This window comes from Tenrec ecaudatus, chromosome 14 (assembly GCF_050624435.1).
Source record: "Tenrec ecaudatus isolate mTenEca1 chromosome 14, mTenEca1.hap1, whole genome shotgun sequence".
NCBI classification, from domain to species: domain Eukaryota; kingdom Metazoa; phylum Chordata; class Mammalia; order Afrosoricida; family Tenrecidae; genus Tenrec; species Tenrec ecaudatus.
Window position 1 is genome coordinate 88,709,387 of NC_134543.1, and position 15,654 is coordinate 88,725,040.

The following is a 15,654-nucleotide window of genomic DNA, read 5'->3' on the forward strand; positions in this document are numbered from 1 at the left end:
GCCGAAATGAAGGCTCCTGGAATGATGGAATACCAATTGCAATGTTTTAGCAAGCTGATGAAGCACTGGAAGCACTTACTGATCTCTGCTAGGATATTCAAAAGACATCTTCTTGTACAACAATTGGAATAGATCCATATCCAGACCCATTCCAAATAACAGTGACCCATCAAACTCCAGAAATGACAGAACAATGTCATTGATATCACATGTAAGTAAATTTTTGCTGAAGAGCAACCAATCATGGCTGTAGCAGTACATTTCAGGCCAGATTTAGAAGAGGGCATGGAACAAGGGATATAAGTGCTCAAGTCAGACAGAGCTTTGCTGAAAGCAGAGCAGACCAGAAAGATATTTCTTTGTATTTCATTGCCTGTGCAAAGGCATTCAACTCTGTGTATCACAACAAATTATAGATAGTCTTCAAAAGAAAGAGAATTCCACAAACTTCACTGGGCTCATGTGAAACATGGATGGGTCAAGGGCCAGTTCTGCAAACAGAACAAGGGGGCAAGTATGTGTCAGGGATATACTGTCTCACCATACTTACTGAAACTGTATGCTAAGTAAATAATTAGAAAAGCTACATTAAATGAAGAAGATTGCAGCATTAGTGTTGTAAGAAGGCTTATTAAAAGCCTGTGATATGCTTATGACTCAATCTTACTTGCTGAAAGTGAGGAAGATTTGAAGCGCTTGATGATGACAAAGATTTCAGCCTTGAGGATGGATTATGATTCAATGTAAAGAAGACCAAAATCCTCACAACTGAACCATTGGGTAACATCACCATATATACAGAATAGATCAGAATTGTCAAGAATTTTGTCTTGTCTGGACCAACAATCAATGCTCATGAAAGCATCAGTCAAGAGACCAAAAGACACATTGCATTGGGCAAACCTACTGCACAAGACCACTTCAAGGAGTTAAAAATCAATGCTATAACCTTGAGGGCTAAGGGGCAATTGACCTAATCCAGGGTATGTTACAGGTGCTCATTAAATAGTAAAGAGTTAAGAAGAATCAATTCCTTTGAATTGTGTTGCTAGTGAAAAGCATTCCAAGTACCACTGATTCTGGGGGGGAAAAAACAAACACAAGTAAATGTGTCTTGGAAGAGTAAGGCCAGAATGCTCCTTAGAGCCAAGATGGGGAGACCTTTTCTCACCTACTTTGGACATGTTGTCAGGAGAAAGCAGCCCAGAGGGAAGGACATCATGCTTGGTAAAGCCAAGGGGAAGTGAAAAGGAGGAAGGCTCTGGACGAGTGGCTGCAACAATGGGCTCAAACATTAGGAAAATTGAGAGGATGGCACGGGAAGAGAAGAAGTTCAATTCTGGTGCGCACAGGGTTGCTATGAAACCGAATTGGCTCGATGGCATCTCATACCTGTCAAAATTCTTTTATATATAAAATTGATGCAACATTGGAGCACTCACTATTCTATGCCAAGAAATTTAGAAGAAAATTACCTGGCCAACTACAAGAGAGGCTTATCTGTGCCCATTCCAAAGCTAAGTGGCCCAACGGAAGGCATTCCTCAATCCATATCAATATCACATATCAGTAAACTTACTGATGATAATTTTAAAATATTTCAGCAGTACATCAATATGGAGCTCCAAAAAATTAGCTATATTCAGAAAGTAAAGTAGGGATAATGGGGATATTGAAGGATATTCTTCCTGACATCAGAAGAATCTTGGCTGAAAGTGCAGAATTTCCGAAAGGTGTTAACTTGTGCTTTGGTGACTATGGAAAGGTATTCAACTGTCCGGATAATAACAAATTTAAGTAACTCCATGAACAAAGAGGATCCCGAACACTTCATTGTGCTCATGCATAGCTTGTACATAGTCTAGAAGGTAATGGGTCCAACACAAGGGTCTACTGAGAGGTTGAAAAGCATGGTGTGCATGAGGGCGGTGTCCTTTCACCATTCTTATTCCATCTCTCTGCTGAGCAAATAATCTGAGAACTGGAGTGTAATTAAAAAATGAAGCATAAGGATCGAGGAAATCTTATTTACAATCTGTGATATGAAGATGATACAACCTTGCTTGCTGAAAATGAAGAAGCACTTACTGATAAAGATTGAAGACTACCACCTTCAGAATGGATTACAATTCAGTGTCAAAATTAAAAAACAAGAATTCTCACATCTGGACCAACAGCCCACATCATAATAAATGAGGCAGGGTTGAAGGGGTGTGAGATTTCATTTGACTTGGATACGCAATCAACATCATAGATGCAGAAGTGGATAAAGTAGATGACATATTGCACAAATGTGCTGCACAGACCTAATCAAAGGGTTAAAGCTGTCAGTTGCATGACTGTGGTGTGTCTACAAATTGCTTCATATGCCTGTAAAAACGGTATGGATAAGGAAAACAGAGTGTATTTGAATTGTGGTATTGCTGCAAATAACTGAAACACACGTGACCATCAGAAGAACAGATCAAGCCATCTTGAAGCAAGACTTAGTCTCACCCACCTTCAACATGTTTCAGGAGAAAACAGGCCGTGGAAAGGGACCTCATACCAGGTGAGTGAAAAAGATGAAAACTTTCAACTAAATGAATTGATTCAACAACAACTGTCAGCAGGACCTGGTAGTGTTTCATTCTACTGTACACAGCGCTGTTGTGAATTGAAGCCAACCGAAGGGCACCTAACAAACCTAATGTCAGACTGGAGCTTAGAACTAAAGTCTCTCACTTCCTGATTCAGAAACTACAGATTCTGCATAAAGTCACGTATGTATGAAAAGCAGAAACATCAAAATTAACACTCTGTGTTTCTAAGTGAAAAATGGCATAAATGAAAAAATATACACAGACATTATATTTTTACACTAAATTATCTTATAGGCCAGAAATAATTACATGCAGCATAAAATAATGATCAATTGTGTATTATAAGTAAATTATGTGCAGTATCATTGGTGTTTCATGTTGTGTACTTGTTCTATTGATACTCATTTGAGTGGATTCAATAGTAAAAAATTTAAGAAATATCTGTCACTTCATCCTTTCTATCACTCTAAATGTTATTATCTTCACGAGGCAAGAAAAATTCACTAGTATTCTATAATGTGTTTCATAGCTAGATATAAAAATTAGTAAATTTTCTTGATTGAGATGTTACCTAACAACATCTTCTCAGTCTCTATAGTTAGATTGGAGGAATTAATAGTAATCATAAGCAATGTCTTCATTCAGATGGGACATAACCCTCTATAATATGTATCATATTTAAAATATATTTTAGTCTTCTTCAGAGTAGACTTCAAAGTGGATTTCAACATATGAGCTGGTTATTGTTGTGTGTCTAATCAACAGAATAGAAATTCTCCCATTGGGTTTTCTAGGCTATAATTTATGCAGACGCATGTAGCCAATGCTTTTCTCCCACAGAGGCTCTAGTGGGTTCCAACTTGCTGCCTTCCAGTTAGTAGCAAAGAATCTCATCACTGTGTCATCAGGACATTGGAAAGAAGCAACCATCTGCAAACTTACATCGAATTCTCAATGATTTCATGCGACAATATGAGCAGTAGAAAAGGACAATAAGAAAATAAATCAGGCAATGGATGAAAAGAGTAGAAATAAAGTATTGGAAGAGATATGCACAGGATGCAAAAGTAAACCACTGCATGCATCATATCTTAGGATGATGTTCGGAGAGGAAAGATTGGCAGCCTTGAAGACAAGCCTAGGAAGCTGCATCTGAACGGTCAGACTCTGAAAACCCCTATGGCGCAGCTCTACTCTGCACATGGAGGGTCCCCATGAGTTGGCATCAGCACAACAGTAACATGACCTTACTTTGAGGAAACTAACATAGTAAGGAGCTTCAAAAAGCTCATGAAAACCAGAATTGAAAGGTAATGGACTTTTACCACAACCTTTGTGAAGCATCCTTATAAACAGCTAGCATACTCTCTTTGTTGCTAATTGAAAGGTAGAAGGTTTGAGTACACTCAGATATACCTTGCTTATCCTCCATACCCAGAAAGAAAACCTGGCAATCTACTTCCAAAAAAATCAGCCATCATAGACCCTGAGAATACAGTTCTATTCCGACAAGAGTCAGAATCTACTTGAAAGACCTGGTTAAAATATACTAAAAAGAAGAATGATAGCTACTGAGTAATATCTACTCCTCCTCAGAGTAATCTTCTATAGACTCTTACATCCCAGTAAGATTCTCTATCCAGTTATCTGATACTACTGAGGGTTCCAGGGACTTGATTTCTATAAAGTGTGTCTTCCATTTAATGGATTTATCGGTGACCATATGCTCACATTTGAAAATGGACAAATTAAAAATCAGGAGCGGATACCAAGGGTTTACGTAGAAATATAACGTTTTGAAAATGATGATGGCAACAAATGTACAAATGTGCTTGACACAATGTATGCATGTATGGATTGTGATATGATAAGAGCTGTATGAGCCCCCAAAAAAGGACTTTTATAAAAAAAGAAAAGATGCACAGACCATTTGAAATTGTGTACTTCTTTCTTCATGAACACTCTTAGAAACATAAAATTTCGCTGACTTCCCTGCATATACTGCAACAGTGCTCCAAAATTAGCTTGGGCTTTGAAATCAACCAGGCCCAATTTTTTAATTGATACTCATTTTTAATTAGATCCTAAGATGAAGGCAGAGGGATCCTCGTGTCGTCGTGGATGCACTGCTAACCAGAAAGATTGTGTGTTCGCCAAGAATGAAATAACAATGTAAATACAAAAATACAAATAAAGGGTAAGAAAGAAAAACACCATCAATATTTTAAATGCCAGGGCAGAAATTTTTGTTGTGGAACTAGCAAGAAATGTTGCCCTTAGATCAAATTAAAACCTATTTTTTAATCCAGGCTCCATCACTCATTTGCTATGTGAACATGGGAAAGCTATGTTACCTCTCTGAACCTGTTTCCTGCTTCATAAAGACAGAGATAAAATATCTCCTTTGAAGGGTATTGTAAGCATTAGGTGATTTATGTAGCTAACTCATGAATGCTATTACTCACTGGGGAAAATCTACACATTCCAATTCCATCTTCCAAATAAACAGCAAAACAAAAACTCAAATTCAGAATCTATCACTCTAAGACAATAAACAAGACTTGGTTTCAAAACACTATTTCCTCTCTATGATGGTTTCCAGTAGCTCGAAAATCTTCCACTGAATAATTTGAATAATTGAAAATACTGATGAGGATGATCTTTTTGATAAATTTTCAATAAGTCTGACTGTGCCATTTCCTCAATCACCCTTCTCCTCAAAGCCCAAGACAGTGACAAATCCTCACACAGACTATTTTGAAACCTTTTCTAATCACCTCAAATAACACTTGTTATTTGCATCCTAAAAAGGGATATTTCATGGAATCACCCAATGGTATGCCCATCCACACACATACCTGAATAAAATACCACCTCTCAGGGAAGAAGAATTTTGCTCCCTAACAACCATTTGCAAGGTTTGCTTAACATTCTTTAACTACAGCTTTTGCCACCCTTGTAAAAGTTTATATTTATATAAATACATATAAATTTATATATGTTTATATTTATATAAATACATTAAATTTATATGTGTTTATATTTATATAAATCAGTGGTTCTCAACCTGTGGGTCACAACCCCTTTGGGGGTCAAACAACGCTTTCACAGGAGTCACCCAATTAATAACTACCAAGATTACAGTTATGAAGTAGCAACAAAAGTAATGTTATGGTTGGGAGTCACCACAATATGAGGAACTGTATTAAAAGGTTGCAGCATTAGGAAGGTTGAGAACATATTTATATATATATGTAAGAATTTTGCTCCATATCTCTATCTATCTATCTATCTATCTATCTATCTATCTATCTATGTATATATTTCATGTACATGAAACCATCAGTGTGGATATAGGTGGCATCACAAGCTAAATGTAGGCAGAGTTCTAATTTTCCTATTGTGCTATCCTCTCCATGTAATTATGTGGGTGATTTAAAATTTATCTACTAAGTATTCATGATATTAGGTGCTTAGGGAGACAATAATCCCGACAACTAGGTAAATATACACACATACCGGTGATGAATGTCTTCGAAGAGTCCATGACTTAAGACCTGCTGAAAGTGGGAGGGAACACCCGCCACTCTGATCACCAGAGAAGGTGACAGTGCAGTAAATGTGGCCTGATGAACAGAGCTTTAGCAAAGGGTAAACAGTATAATGCATAGTTTGTGCTATCACGTTAAATAAATGGTACATGAGAAAGGACAAGGAAGTTCAAGGTACCCAGGGATTATGGTGACGCGTGTGGATTATCTAGATAATAGAAATTGTGAGGAGGTGGAAAGTGAGATGAAAAACATAGTGTGAGGCAAATTGTGCCTGTCTGTAGGCTCTGACTGAAGATGGCTGAATGCATTCACAAGTAAAGAGGAGCAAACAGAGATGAAGTGGGCAAGACTCAGGGATGAGGGTGCGTGCTTGCGAAGGGAATGCATCTATCAGTGTGACAAATAAGTCAGAAGGAAGCAACAGGGAAGAGAGGCGATCAGTTAAAGACGGCGAAGATCTGACTTCAGGAAATCATCAGCAAACTCTCTCTGCCTCAGAACAGAAGCCCTTGGCTCCCTGCCTGTGTCAGTATCGCTGTTTTTATCCCACGCGCCTACCTGCTTTGCCGAGGGAGTTAGGACAACAGCATCATTAGAGATCCAGCTATGACATGGGAAACAACTGCATTCCTTTCAGGATAGTCAAAGACACACAAATAGGTGCAAAAAGAAGCTACAGCAAGAGCAGAAACTAATTACAGCCCCAGAAATAGTGACCAAGTGAGCGTGCAGAGAGTGGGGATTGCCCAGATGGGATCACCTGGCCTGGGGAATTTCCACCTGCGGTGGTTTGGGTTTTCCCAAGGTAGCCACATGTACTAGCTGCGAGTGAGGGGAATGGAAGGCAGGTAATTGTCTTATGACAATCTAGTTATAATCCTTATTTTAGGTGACTCCAAATGCATCACACATCAAATTTCAAGTAAACTTTTCATTATTACTTATCTTATGATAATCTTATATCATGATATTCACTAAGAATGTAAAAAATGTAGAAAAGAAATGTGAAGGAAAAATTTTATGAGCTTTCATTTTTCAAAGTGGGGCCTCCCTGGTGGTACAGGGATTATGAATCGGTCTGCTAACCACAAGGTCAGCAGTACAAAGCCCAGCTGCTCTCCAGTAAAGAGAAAAATCTCAGGAACCTACTAGGGCAGTTCCGCCCTGCTCTACAGGGTGGCCAAGAGTCAGAATTGCATCAGCGGCAGGGAGTTTGGTTTTGAAATTTCATATTAAAAAGTAAGTATTATGGATTGTGAAAATAAGTGATTTTTGACAAGCAATCTTTATGTGCTTTTATTTAATTCTAAAAAAAGCATAAGAGAGTATTATAAGCACAGTATTTCAAACAATATACATATTTTATGAAATTAAATAGATAATAAGATATGTTTCTACATTTTGAACTCAAAACTAAAATTGCTTTTTTATTCACCTATCCAACACAGCTCTTTACATATCATATAGTCTTTCTATTTATATCCTGTTTTATGGTTTTAATATGTAGGAAAAAACATATTTCCAATGTATTTCATGAAGCAAATAAAAATATCAGCTAAGAACAAAAAAAAGAAAGAAAATTACCTGTGCATTTTCTATTTTGAATTAGGTGGGGGTTACATTTCGGAACACATCCTTGCTGTGGTGGTTACATAATCTGCTGTCAATTAGAGACTTAAGAATGAAGGGGTGGAGTTTACCCTGTCAATTATTTCACAGACTGAATACCTCATTTGGAGGTGCTAAGGAGATAACAAGCTCGTTGAAGGCAGAACACACACTAACTCCCTGAAAAGCGTGCTCGCTCACAAAATACATGGAACTGTGCTAAAGCGCTGCAGCTGAAGAAACCACATGGAAATCCCTGCCAGGATTGAGATGCCTCTACTGCCACTGCATCCACAAGACTTTCTACCCACTGGCCCATCATCATCCTGCATTTGGAGTCATTGCATATGTTTCATGGGTCTAAAGATGAATTTATACATTGGTATCAGACGAGTGAGCTAATATTGAACTTATGGACTTGATCTGATCTGGGCTGGAATGTTTTCTCAATATTCCATTGCTCTTACCCTGTTTCCCCAAAAGTAAGACATCCTCCAAAAATAAGACCTACTTACAGTTTTGCCTCTTGCTGAAATATAAGGCATCCCTCTGAAAATAAGGGTTTGGATTGTTATGATGATGCTCCAGAAGATGATGACATGACGGTCATTCAATAAATTAGCAAATTTACCATAGATTTTTGTACATGGAAACAATGGTAGTAACAAGAAATTATTGATACTGTAGGATTCACAGTTTGTCTGGTTATGTTAGTTTGTGATGACAACTACTACCGTACCCTATTCAGGTAATACATTTCCTTTATTTAGTTCAACAATAAATGTGTAGTGTATTCTTCTTCATGGAAAAAATAAGACAGTCCCTGAAAATAAGACCTAGTGCATCTTTGGGAGCAAAAATTAATATAAGACACTGTCTTATTTTCAAGGAAACAGGATATATATATGTATACATGTATCTTTATTATAGGCATATGAGTGTCTATGATTTTCTCTAGTCTACCCAAACTATCACACTTCTTTCAACAGCTTAACTTATCAAACCTCCCAACAGATCACCCTGTCCCCCCCTATTTTTTGTCTGGTGTCCTTTTTATAGAATATTAGCTTCCCCTTCACCAAGATTAACCCCTGTCTTCCCTTAATTGACTCCTTCCCTCACTTTCAATTCCACCCCTGATAGCCATCCTAGTCTGTCCTTTTGGTGTGAAAAACCTTTGTCTTGATTTTTTTTAATAGCAGCGGTTTCATAATATATGGTCCCTTTACAATTGACTAACTTCACAAAACATAATGTCCTCCCAATTGTTCTACATCATGAGGGCTTCATGGTTCCATCATTGCTCTTTAATGATGCTTAATACTTTATTGTATGTATGTACTCAAGTTTATTAACCCATCTTTCCACTGATGGACATCAAGGTTGTTTCCAGCAATGAGCCTTGGTTTTCAAATATCTGTTTAGCACATGATTGCTGGGTAATGGGGAGTATCTATTTCTGATTGTTGGAGGAAGCACCAGATTGCTATCCACTATGGCTGTACTGCTGTACAGTCCCACCAGCAGTGTCTGAGAGCTCTAAACACCCTCCATTCCCTCCAGAATGTGTTACTTCCTCTTTCTCTGAACTTTGCTATCAATGCTAGTGAGTAATTTCTCTTCATTATTTTGATTTGCATCTATCACATGGTGGGTGATGGTGAACATTTCTTTGTATTTGTTGGTCGCATATGTCTTCTTTTGATGAGTTGTCTGCTCATGTCCTCTGCTCATTTTAAATTAATTTTTTAATAAATTTTAAATTTAAATAAAATCTTTTTTTTCATGAGGTGCTGTAGTTTTATATCAGTTTAGACTAGTCTCTTTTTGGATACACCATAACTAAATCGTTTGTCCAATTCTGCAGTTTTCGTTCTACTCTTTCAATGAAACCATTTGATGCACATCAGTGTGTTATTTTTAGGAGGTTTACATTTATGTGTCAGTTTATTCTACTTTGTTGCCTTAAGTATAGCTGTGATTCTGGTAGCTATGTCACTGGTATTTCAAATGACAGTGCAATTGCTTAAAGTGAGCAGGTTTCAGCAGACCTTCCAGACTAACAACAAAATATGAAGAAGGAACAGGCTCTTCATGTCTAAGGAACTGATTGCTGAAAAATTCATGAGTAGTAATAAAATAAAGTAAAAAAAAATCAAGAACAACTTCACAAGATTGTCAGATACAGTTGTAGAAGATAAGCCTGTCAGGTTGGATGGCTCTAAAATTATGAATGAGGAAATGTTGCTTTCCCAGAGATGAGTCTACCATAAGGACATGGATAAATTAAAGCCTGTGGGAGTAAAGCCTTCTGGATAGTCATTTGCTGATAAGACATGACTCAAAATGTGAGGAAAATCAATCAATAATCAGAATTTAGAATATACAAAGTATTAATCTAGGAAAATTTATAGTCATCACATATGAAATGGAACACAGAAAGATTGGTATTGTAGGCATTAGTGAGCTGGAATGGGCTAGTAGTAGCCATTTTGAATCAGAAAATCTACGGATTTCTAGGCTGGGAATTAGATAATCAAAAACGCACTACCAACAACTCAATGCCGAATCCTCGCGACCCTCTGTGGGTTTCTGAGACAGTAACTGTTTATTGGAACAGAAAGCCCAGTCTTTCTCCACTGTAGCTGCTGTGGTTTCCAAAAGCAGATCATGCAGTTCACAGGCCAAGACACAATTAGTCCACCACCAAGGCTCCCTCTAAAATGACTGGGTATCATTAGCAAATAAAAGGAAGAAATGCAGATTAAGATAAGGCCAGTGCTCACAAAGGGAATATGTAACCAAGAAGAGCTAACCTGAGGCACTTATCACCTAACCACACCATCCCTATCATTTTACTATTGTAACCCTCTCACCTGCCTGTCTAGCCAGGGAAACGGAAATAACAGCTTCATTAAAGATACAGATACTGGCCGATTCCCTTTGGATGCTGCATCCCTGTACACCCGGCAGCGGGCAGCGGAGGGAGGAAGCCCTAGCTCAAGCTACCTAATAAACTCCTTTTGCGGCTTTTGCATCTCAACTGTCTTGATTATTCCGTGCGACCAAGGTAAACTCTCCTTCCTTCCCCAATCTAATACTTGGGGATTTGTCCGGGATTGGGGATTTAGAGCACGGGCCCTGCCGCAGACGCATGGACCGACCTTGAGGTAGGAGGTGTTTTTGTTTTTGTTTTTTCTAAAATTCTGTCCAGACACATCTATGGGTGGCGCCGTTAATTGAGAGGAGAATATGACCGAAGTGGAAGCGCCAGAGCAGACACTAGCTGGGTTCAGAGTGGGAGACGTCCTCCTGTTACCCTGGTAAGTTCCGGTATGAGTCCGGACCTTATCATGATTCAGCACTTTTTGCCAGAAGCCATGTGGACTCCCCCACCATTCTTGAGATGATTGTCCCTTCACTGACTTGGCTTTTGCCCTCCTTTGGGTCTCACTTCGTCTCTTTTGTGAGATGGTGGAAGATTTTTGGATTGTTGGTGCACATAGTATAATGTTGGAGCTGTGAGCATTGGCAGCTCTGGGGAGATATGTTTTCTTGATGCGCACTGAACATTTAATTAAACTGCTCTGCATACACGAGTTTCTGTGGATTTGTTTCTCTAAAGTTCCCAAACTATTACACTCATGTAGCTGTGAGAACCTCCCCTCACTCATGTCTTCAGCCATATTACTTCCTTGACCTCCACATGTATCTCGAGCCTCATTATTGCCAGAGGAGTTTACCTGACATGCGTTGAAATGCTTTATTGGGAAAAGTAGCTTTTTCACCACAACGTTCCATGAGAAATGGCTTTTACTTCCTACCATTGTGATTCAAGCAGTTTCACATAAATCAGCTCCAAGTGTATCTCCAGGAGATTCAGGAATATAAAGGAAGAGGCAATTCTTCTGGCGCTTTGCCTGCCTCTAGTGAATGTGTCCTCAAACAGATTTACTTCTCTCAGCTCGACCCTTAGCTTATTAGCTTGCCTGGATGTGAAGGAAAACAGAAAATCCTGCATTTCATGGGCTGCGCTTCTGTGTTGCCTCACCCAGAGTTACGTTTGTCATTTCTAGAGTGCCCCCAGCAACTGTGTTTTCTTTGGTCAACAAGCATTATCATTACCCATAGTCAGTAGGTTATGGGAAACTTTGAATCCTGCATGTTCCCGTACATAATAATTACATTAAACAATGGAGCTTTATTTATCTTCCTGTTTTTCACAGCAGGTTATGCTCATTGACATCGTTAGTTTATAATCCAATAAGCACAAGTAGTGTTAATTGACGGGCGGAAGGATACATACCTTAGTCAGCTTAGCTTTTCAGGTTCTTGGGTATCTTGCTTTTTGAAAGTCAGTCCAGGGTGAAGGTGCCTTAGCCAGTTAACTGCTATTGCTTCCAAGGCTCACGTACACCAGGACATCTCTGAGCAGAAGCCACAATGACTGACCGTGATACAGCTTTGGGTGCTCGAGTGCTGTATGGAGACGCCGACCAAATCTGAGATTATTTCCCTTTCACTGACTTGGCTTTTCCCAGCGGTCAGTCTCATTCCATCTCTTATGTGAGATGGTGGAAGACTTTGTGGATTCGGGAGGGGCATATGGGATAATGTTGGGATTGTGAGATTGAGCAACTCTGGTAGGGAAGTTTTCTTGATGTGCACTTAACATTTAATTACAACTCTCCTTTATACATGTATGTCTGTGGATTTATTCGTCTAAAGGTCACAGAATAACGCATTCCTGTAGCTGGGTGAACCTCCCTTCAGTCATGTCTTCTTTAGCCATTTTTACTTAGTTGACATGCACATTTTCCCTACCCACAACCTTGCCAGGTGAGGATACTTGACTTCGTTTAAAACAATTTAAGGATGAAATCAGGTGTTCCACCACACCTTTTCATTAGGAAATGCTTTTACAAAAGTTTAGTGGTGCTTCAAGCATGTCTACTTATGTGAGATTCAAATTGTATTCCAGGAGGTTCATGAATATAAATGAAGAGGGAAACCTACTGGTGTATTGCCTTCCTCTATTTAATGGCACTTCAAAAATTTTCCCTTATCTAAACTCACCCCTTACCTCCTGGACGTGATTGGATATGAAGGAAAACAGTGAATCTTGCATTTCCTGGGGTGCCCTGGACGTGATTGGATATGAAGGAAAACAGTGAATCTTGCATTTCCTGGGGTGCCCTGGACGTGATTGGATGTGAAGGAAAACAGTGAATCTTGCATTTCCTGGGGTGCCCTGGACGTGATTGGATGTGAAGGAAAACAGTGAATCTTGCATTTCCTGGGGTGCCCTGGACTTGATTGGATGTGAAGGAAAACAGTGAGTCTTGCATTTCCTGGGGTGCCCTGGACGTGCTTGGATGTGAAGGAAAACAGTGAGTCTTGCATTTCGTGGGGTGCCCTGGACGTGATTGGCTGTGAAGGAAAACAGTGAATCTTGCATTTCCTGGGGTGCCCTGGACGTGATTGGCTGTGAAGGAAAACAGGGAATCTTGCATTCCTGGGGTGCCCTTCTTTGCTCCCTCACCCACAGTTACCTTTGTCATTTCAAGACTTCCCCCAGCAAATATTTTTTCTGGGGTCAACTAGCATTACATTTCCCATAATCATTAGGATATCGGGATCCTTTAATCCTGCATATTTCTGTACGTCCTAATTACATTAAACAACGGAGCTTGATGTATTTTCCTGTTTATCCGCAACAAGGTTGGCTCACTGAGGTAGTTAATCATTGCAAACTGGCCTATAATCACAGGCGGGCTTAATTGAAGGGCGGAGGGATACATGGCTTGGTCGGCCTGACTTTTCAAGTTCTCCGGTCTCTTGTTTTGTGAAGACCAGTCCAGGGTGAAGATGACGTCAGCACTTAATTCTTTTTCTTCTAATACTCACTTCAAACAAGTAATCTCACAGCAGAAGCCACGTGGACTTGTGCTTCAGCACTTTTTGCCAGAAGCCATGTGGAGACCCCTCCATTCTTAAGATGATTGTCCCTTCACTGACTTGGCTTTTGCCCTCCTTTGAGTCTCATTTTGTCTCTTTTGTGAGATGGTGGAAGATTTTTGGATTATTGGTGCACATAGTATAATGTTGGAGCTGTGAGCTTTGGCAACTCTGGGGAGGTATGTTTCCTTGATGCGCACTGAACATTTAATTAAACTCTTCATACACGAAAAAATATACAGATACTGTGTCAAAAATTTTAACTGAATCCTATGAATCATCATTAAAGACACAAGTATATAAGTTATTGAATACAAACAGACTGTAGCAAAAGCAGAAGCTAATTACAGTGTCACAAAATAGTGATCAAGTGATGCCTCAGAGATCTTGGATTGCCAGAGCGAGATCACCAGACCTGGGGAATTGTCACCTAACGTGGTGTTGGTTTTCCCAGGATGGCCAAGTGCAGAAGCTGTTAATGAGGAAAATGAAAGCCTTTTAATTTTCTTATGATAAAGAGGACTTTTTCCATTCTTCAGAACTATTTACAATCTTTATTTTATGATGACTGCAAATATATTAAACAGAAAATTTCAAGTAAACTTTTATACTATGATAGTAAAAATAGTGCATATTCATCTTACAAGTGAGCAAAATGTAACAAAGAATGAAAAAGAAGTTTGAAAAAACAATTTCATGAGACTTGTTTTTTAAAATAAATATTTTGAATTATGAAAATAAGTTATTATTGAAATCAGTCTTTTTATGTATAATTATACTGAAACCTCAGTAAAGCAATAGAGAATTAGTAGAAACACATCATTTTAAATAACTTCAATTGTTTTGTGTTGCAAATCAAAACATCAGCCAAGAACTACAAAAAAGAAAATTACGTACACATGACTTTTGAAAACTGATGTAACTGCAGAGAAGTAATATTTTCTCTTCTTCTAAACCAAAATAAGAATAGAACATCTAAAATGAAAACTTCCCCTTTTTAATTACAACCTCCTTTCTTTTTTTTTAATTTAAACAATTTATTAGGGGCTCATACAATTCTTATCACAGTTCATACATATACATACATCAATTGTATAAAGCACATCTGTAGTCTTTGCCCTAATCATTTTTTTCTCCTCCTTTCTTATATATTAAAAATACATTTTAGCATTTCTACCTTTTTATACCATTGATTTCCTTTCTCTGGTTTATCAATCCCCATGTCTTCTATCTCACTACACTCCCTTGACTCAACTTCCCCACTTACTGTCCCATTTTAAGGAGCCCTTTTGTAACAAGAACTCTCCAGAAAGTCGTCTCTGATCTCTTTCTCTAATTTATCTCCTCCTGTTTTCTCTTAAGTCCCCTCAACTTAGGACTTTTCCTCGGAAAACCCCAATAAAAATGGTCTCTGACATCTATCATTAACATTCAAACCAGATTCCACCATCAGTTTTCAGTGCTCATCTTTCAGACTTTTTCGCTCCAGGTCTTACTCCGCGCGCCGCCCCCCCCCCCACCTCCTCCCCCCACACACACTTTCTTAACTTGGCCTCAGCTACCACTCAATAATGGTCTTCTTTCTTCGTCTCCACTGACTGACCTTAATTTTGTCCTGGAATGCTTAACAATAGGGTTTTCTAGAACTGGGTAGTTGGTTGCTAACCAGAGGTCAACAGTTCATAACTATAGGCTTCTCCATGAAAGAGAAAGAAAACTTTCTACTCTCCTAAAGAGTCACAGTCTCACAGGGGCAGTTCTTTTCTGTCTCTTAGGATGTTTATAATTTATTATGAAGTTTCCACCAGTAGCACATTAACTTTACATTGTCCTCTTTTCTCTTGTTAATTTTCTCACCTATGAATCCCAAATGCCTATAATAAGTGCTGGCATATAGTAGGAACCTTAATTTGTTGCATGTATGGGAAGAATCTCTGAGGAAAGAAAAATAA